Raw genomic sequence first — 7,674 nt, 5'->3', positions numbered from 1 at the left:
TACTTCATCCAAAAAGGTCTCAAATAAGGGCACAACTCCAAATAGCACCACTCCCTAGGGCTAAGAATTCAAACCATCTCACTGTGTTTCTCCTGATTTTATTTTCCATCACATTGTTTTGTTAGAAATTAGCCCTGTATTATTACTATTTATTATTAGTAGTAGTAATAGTAGTAGTAATTGCCTTATTTTATTTATTTACTTTACATCCCAATTGCAGCCTCTCCTCACTTTCCTCCTTTCAGTCCTCTCATTTCATCCCCTCCACTGTCTACTCCACTTCACTTTCTCCTCAGTAAATGGGAGGCCTCTCATTGATATCAATCCACATTGGCATATCAAGTTGCAGTAAGACAAGGTAAATTTTCTCCTACTGAGTCCAGACAAGCCAGCCCAATTATGGGAAAAGAATCCAAGAACAGGCAGCAGAGTCAAAGTCAACTACTACTCCAGCTGGTAGGGGTCCCACATGAAGATTCTGCTGCATTTCTGAATGTTTCCGTTTAAATAAATGGTAGGTTTTATTAGGTATTTATTGTGGGTTACAAAGAATGGCTTTGTACATAAAGAACCTATGAAACAGATGGATATACTTCTCAAGCTTGTAATCAAGTGGTTCTTTCAATCTTTCTAAAACTGTAAGCTTCATATAGTGGTGATCCCCAACAAAAAAATATTCTGTTTTTACTTCACAACTATAATTTTGCCTCTGTTATGAATCATTTTGTATATAACTGATATGCAACCCCAAAGGGGTTACAGCCCACAGATTGAGAGGCACTTTATTCCAACACTTTGGAGGCAAGGGCAGGCAGATACATTGAGATAGAGACAACCCTGGACTACATATTGTATTCCAGGCCACCCTGGGCTTTACAGTACAAATTTCTCAAATAACAAGATCCAGAAATTTTTTGTATTCCATCAGCATTAGCAACAGAGAATTGAATAACAAGTAGATCTGCTGAATGCATATTTGAAGATAATATACAGTACATGATATCACTTCTTCTATAAGCTACATATGAAATCATGTACTAATCCCTTTCATATTACTGTGATAAAATCCAACGAATAATTTGATTTATCAAAGAAAGCCTTTAATTTGGTTTACAGTTTCAGTGGGTTAGAGTACATGCAGAAGAGATGGAACACCTGAGAGTTCTCCTTTTGGACAACAAATACAATGGAAAAAACTGGCAAATTTAGGTATAAGTATGTAATACCTCAAATCTCAGTGCAGTCACAGGTCATTTCCAACAACATCAGTTCTCTTCTACCTTACCAAACATGTCTCCAATCTGTGGACTAAGAATACAAACATACCAGCCTATGGGAATCACTTTCATTCAAGCTACCATATACACTAATCTAATTTTCCTAAATCATGAGGAAACTAGAAACTTCCAAGATACTAAGTTGAACCATCGATGCCAACGAAATAAATATTGAGGACCTCTGGGGAGTAATACTATACACCACATCTTAAGATATAAAGGATTTGGAGTGTCTGCGGGAGACATCATGGATTCTGGACTCCACCTAGACTACTCTGCACAGAGAATAGGTGTCCACCCGGCCCAGGAGGGCTTTTCCTGAGCATCTGTGGGAGACATCTTGGATCCCAGACTCCACCAAAACTACACTGCACAGAGGATAGGTGTCTGAGCAGCCCAGGAGGGCTTTGCCTCAGCATTTGCTGGAGACATCTTGGATTCCGGACTCCACCGAGACTACTCTGTACATGTGAGAGTGTGGACTACAGAAGCTAACAGCTTCTGGGACAGGTCCTGTTTCAGGCCTTCATCTTCTGAAAGGAGTCAAGTGTGAACAACAGATATCTGTGCATCTTCCCTGAAAGAGGAGAGCCTGCCTGCAGAGAGTGCTCTGACCACTGAAACTCAGGAGAGAGCTAGACTCCCTGGTATGCTGGTAGAGAATAGCAGAATCACAAGAGGAACAAGCTCTCACCAGAGACAACTATAACAACTGACTCCAGAATTTACCAGATGTCGAAAGGCAGATGAAAGAATCTTGGCTGAAAGGACCCTTATATAGCTGTCTCTTGTGAGACTAGCCTTGGGCCTAGCAATCACATAAGCAGATGCTCACAGTCAGGTATATGATAGAGCACAGGGCCCCCAATTGAGGAGCTAAAGAAAGTATCCAAGAAGCTAAAGAGATCTGCAACCCTGTAGGTGCAACAACTTTATGAACTAACCAGTACACTGGAGCTCTTGACTCTAGCTGAATATGTATCAAAAGATGGCCTAGTCGGCCATTACTGGAAAGAGAGGCCCATTGGATATGCAAACTTTATATGCCCCAGTAGAGGGGAATGTCAGGGACAAAAAATGGGAATGGGTGGGTAGAGAAGTGGGGGGTGTATGGGGGAATTTTGGGATAGCATTCTAAATGTAATTGAGAAAAATACATAATAATAAAAAAAGACGACTCACCATCATCAGAAACCAGGACTCCCACCTCAGCCAGTCCAGAGCACCCCAACACACCCGAAAACCCAGACCCGGATTTAAAGGCATATCTCATGATGATGGTAGAAGACATCAAGGAGGTCTTTAATAACTCACTTAAAGAAATACAGGAGAACACTCCTAAAGAGTTGCAAGTCATTATAGAAAAACAGGAAAACACATCCAAACAGGTGATGGAAATGAACAAAACAATACTAAACCTAAAAAGGGAAGTAGACACAATAAAGAAACACCAAAGTTAGGCAACACTGCAGATAGAAACCCTAGGAAAGAAAACTGTAAACATAGATGTGAGCATCAGCAACAGAATACAAGAGATGGAAGAGAGAATCTCAGGTGCAAAAGATTCCATAGAGAACATTGCCACAACAATCAAAGAAAATACACAATGCAAAAAGATCATAACTCAAAACATCCAGGAAATCCAGTACACAGTGAGAAGACCAATCCAGCGGATAATATGAGCAGATGAGAACGAAGACTCTCAACTCAAAGGAGCAGCAAATGTCTTCAACAAAATTATAGAATAAAACTTACCAAACCTAAAGAAAGAGATGCCCATGAACATACAAGAAGCCTACAGAACTCGAAATAGACTGGACCCAAAAAGAAATTCCTCCGGATATATAATAATCAGAACAACAAATGCACTATATAAAGATAGAATATTCAGGGCAGTCAGGGGAAAAGGTCATTAACATATAAAGGCAGGCCTATCAAAATTACACCAGATTTTTCACCAGAGACTATGAAAGCCAGAAGATCCTGGACAGATGTAATACAGACACTAAGAGAACACAAATACCAGCCCAGGATACTATACCCAGCCAAATTTTCAATTACTGTAGATGGAGAAACCAAAGTATTCCATGACAAAACCAAATTCACACATTATCTTTCCACGAATCCAGCCCTTCAAAGGATAATAACAGAAAAAAATAATACAAGGACGGAAACCACACCCTAGAAAAAACAAGAAAGTAATCCTTCAAGTAACCTAAAAGAAGACAGCCAAAAGAATATAATGCCAACTTTAACAACAAAAAAATAGGAAGCAAAAATTACTTTTCCTTAATATCTCTTAATATCAATGGACTCAAAACTTCTCAATAAAAAGACATAGACTAACAGACTCAAAAACAAACAGGACCCAAAATTTTGCTGCTTACAGGAAACCCATCTCAGGGGAAAAGACAGACACTACCTCAGAGTGAAAAGCTGGAAAACAATTTTCCAAGCAAATGGTCTGAAGAAATAAGCTGGAGTAGCCATTCTAATATCGAATAAAATCGATTTCCAGCCCAAACTTACCAAAAAAGACAAGTAGGGACACTTCATACTCATCAAAGGTAAAAATCCTCCAAGAGGAACTCTCAATTCTGAATATCTATGCTCCAAATGCAAGGGCAGCCACATTCATTAAAGACACTTTAGTAAAGCTCAAAGCACACATTGCACCTTACACAATAATAGTCGGAGACTTCAACACACCACTTTCATTAATGGACAGATCTTGGAAATAGAAACTAAACAGGGACACAGTGAAACTAACAGAAATTATGAAACAAATGGACTTAAGAGATATCTACAGATAATTTTATCCTAAAACAAAAGGATATACCTTCTTTTCAGCACCTCACGAGACCTACTCCAAAATTGACCATATAGTTGGACACAAAACAGGCCTCAACAGAAACAAGAATATTGAAATTTGCCCGTGCAACCTATGAGACCACCATGGAAAAAGGCTGATCTTCATTAACACCATAAATAATGGAAAGCCAACATTCACTTGGAAATTGAACAACACTCTTCTCAATGATACCTAGATCAAGGAAGGAATAAAGAGAAAAATTAAAGACTTTTTAGAGTTTAATGAAAATTTAGCCACAACATACCCAAACCTCTGGGACACAATGAAAGCATTTCTAAGAGGGAAACTCATAGCTCTGAGTGCCTCCAAAAAGAAACTGGAGAGAGCACACACTAGCAGCTTGAAAACACATCTAAATGCTCTAGAAAAACGAAGCAAATTCACCCAAGAGGAGTAGATGGCAGGAAATAATCAAACTCAGGGGTGAAATCAACCAAGTGGAAACAAGAACTATTCAAAGAATTAACCAAACTCGAAGTTGATTCTTTGAGTAAATCATCATGATAGATAAACCCTTAGCTAGACTCACTAGAGGGCACAGGGACATCATCCTAATTAACAAAATCAGAAATGACAAGGGAGACACAACAACAGATCCTGAAGATATCCAAAACACCATGAGATCCTTCTACAAAAGGCTATACTCAACAAAACTGGAAAACCTGGATGAAATGGACAAATTTCTAGAGAGATACCAGGTACCAAAGTTAAATCAGGATCAAGTTAACGATATAAACAGTCCCATATCCCCTAAAGAAATAGAAGCAGTCATTAATAGTCTCCCAGCCAAAAAAAGCACAGGAACAGATGGGTTTAGTGCAGAGATCTACCAGACCTTCAAAGAAGATCTAATTCCAGTTCTGCACACACTATTCCACAAAATAGAAGTAGAAGGAACTCTACCCAACTCAATCTATGAAGTCACAATTACTCTGATACCTAAACCACAAAAAGATACAACAAAAAATAGAGATCTTCAGACCAATTTCCCTTATGAATATAGATGCAAAACTCCTCAATAAAATCCTTGCTAACCGAATCCAAGAACACATTAAAGCAATCATCAATCCTGACCAAGTAGGTTTTATTCCATGGATGCAGGGATGGATTAATATATAGAAATCCATCAAAATAATCCATTATATAAACAAACTCAAAGAGAAAAACCACATGATCATCTCGTTAGATGTGGAAAAGGCATTCGACAAGATCCAACACCCATTCATGATAAAAGTCTTGGAAAGATCAGGAATTCAAGGCCCATACCTAATCATGATAAAAGCAATCTACAGCACACCAGTAGCCAACATCAAAGTAAATGGTGAGAAGCTTGAAGCAATCCCACTAAAACAGGGACTAGACAAGGCTGTCCACTCTCTCCATACCTATTCAACATTGTACTTGAAGTCCGAGCCAGGGAATTCGACAACAAAAGGAGATCAAGGGGAAAAATGTTGGAAAAGATTAAGTCAAAATATCACTTTTTGCAGATGATATGATAGTATATATAAGTGACCCTAAACATTCCACCAGAGTACTTCTAAACCTGATAAACAGCTTCGGTGAAGTTGCTGGATATAAAATTAACTCAAACAAGTCAGAGCCCTTTCTCTACGCAAAGAATAAACAGGCTGAGAAAGAAATTAGTGAATCAACACCCTACTCAATAGTCACAAATAATATAAAATATCTTGGTGTGACTCTAACTAAGGAAGTTAAAGATCTGTATGATAAAAACTTCAAGTCTCTGAAGAAAGAAATTAAAGAAGAACTCAGAAGACGGAAAGATCTCCCATGCTCATGGATTGGCAGGATCAACATTGTAAATATGGCTATCTTGCCAAAAAGCAATCTACAGATTCAATGCAATCCCCATCAAAATTCCAACTCAATTCTTCGACGAATTAGAAAGAGCCATCTGCAAATTCATCTGGAATAACAAAAAACCTAGGATAGCAAAAACTCTTCTCAAGGATAAAAGAACCTCTGGTGGAATCACCATGCCTGACCTAAAGCTTTGCTACTGAGCAATTGTGATAAAAACTGCATGGTACTGGTATAGTGACAGACAAGTAGACCAATGGAATAGAATTGAAGACCCAGAAATGAACCCACACACCTATGGTCACTTGATCTTTGACAAGGGAGCTAAAACCATCCAGTGGAAGAAAGACAGCATTTTCAACAAATAGTGCTGGCACAACTGGTTGTTATCATGTAGAAGAATACAAATTGATCCATTCCTATCTCCTTGTACTAAGGTCAAATCGAAGTGGATCAAGGAACTTCACATAAAACCAGAGACACTGAAACTTATAGAGGAGAAAGTGGGGAAAAACCTTTTAGATATGGGCACAGGAGAGAAATTCCTGAATAGAACAGCAATGGCTTGTGCTATAAGATCTAGAATTGACAAATGGGACCTCATGAAACTGCAAAACTTCTGCAAGGAAAAAGACACCATCAATAAGACAAAAAGACCACCAACAGATTGGGAAAAGATCTTTACCTATCCTAAATCAGATAGGGGACTAATATCCAATATATATAAAGAATCAAGAAGGTGGACTCCAGAAAATCAAATAACCCCATTAAAAAATGGGGCTCAGAACTGAACAAAGAATTCTCACCTGAGGAGTACCGAATGGCAGAGAAGCACCCGAAAAAATGTTAAATGTCCTTAATCATCAGGGAAATGCAAATCAAAACAACCCTGAGATTCCACCTCCCACCAGTCAGAATGGCTAAGAGCAAAAAGACAAGTGACAGCAGATTCTGGCAAGGATGTGGAGAAAGAGGAACACTCTTCCATTTCTGTTCGGATTGCAAGCTTGTACAACCACTCTGGAAATCAATCTGGTCGTTCCTAAGAAAATTGGACATAGTACTACCGGAAGATCCAGCAATACCTCTCCTCGGCATATATCTAGAAGATGTCCCAACCGGTAAGAAGGACACATGCTCCACTATGTTCATAGCAGCCTTATTTATAATAACCAGAAGCTGGAAAGAACCCAGATGCCCCTCAACAGAGGAATGGATACAGGAAATGTGGTACATTTACCCAATGCTGTACTACACAGCCATTAAAAAGAATGAATTTATGAAATTCCTAGGCAAATGGATGGATCTGGAGGGCATCATCCTGAGTGAGGTAACACAATCACAAAGGAACTCACACAATATGTACTCACTGATAAGTAGATATTAGCCCAAAACTTAGGATACCCAAGATATAAGATACAATTTGCTAAATGCATGAAACTCAAGAAGAATGAAGACCAAACGGTGGACACTGTGCCCCTTCTTAGAATTGGGAACAAAACACCCATTGAAGGAGTTACAGAGACAAAGTTTAGAGCTGTGACAAATGGATGGACCATCTAGAGACCGCCATATCCAGGGATCCATCCCATAATCAGCTTCCAAATGCTGACACCATTGCATACACAAGAAAGAATTTCCTGAAAGGACCGAGATATAGCTGTCTCTTGTGTGAATATGCCGGGGACTAACAAACACAGA

The sequence above is a fragment of the Mus musculus genome, chromosome 7 (genome assembly GCF_000001635.26).
Source record: "Mus musculus strain C57BL/6J chromosome 7, GRCm38.p6 C57BL/6J".
In the NCBI taxonomy this organism is placed as follows: domain Eukaryota; kingdom Metazoa; phylum Chordata; class Mammalia; order Rodentia; family Muridae; genus Mus; species Mus musculus.
The sequence above is the reverse complement of the archived record's forward strand: the minus strand, read 5'-3'. Positions refer to the sequence as shown.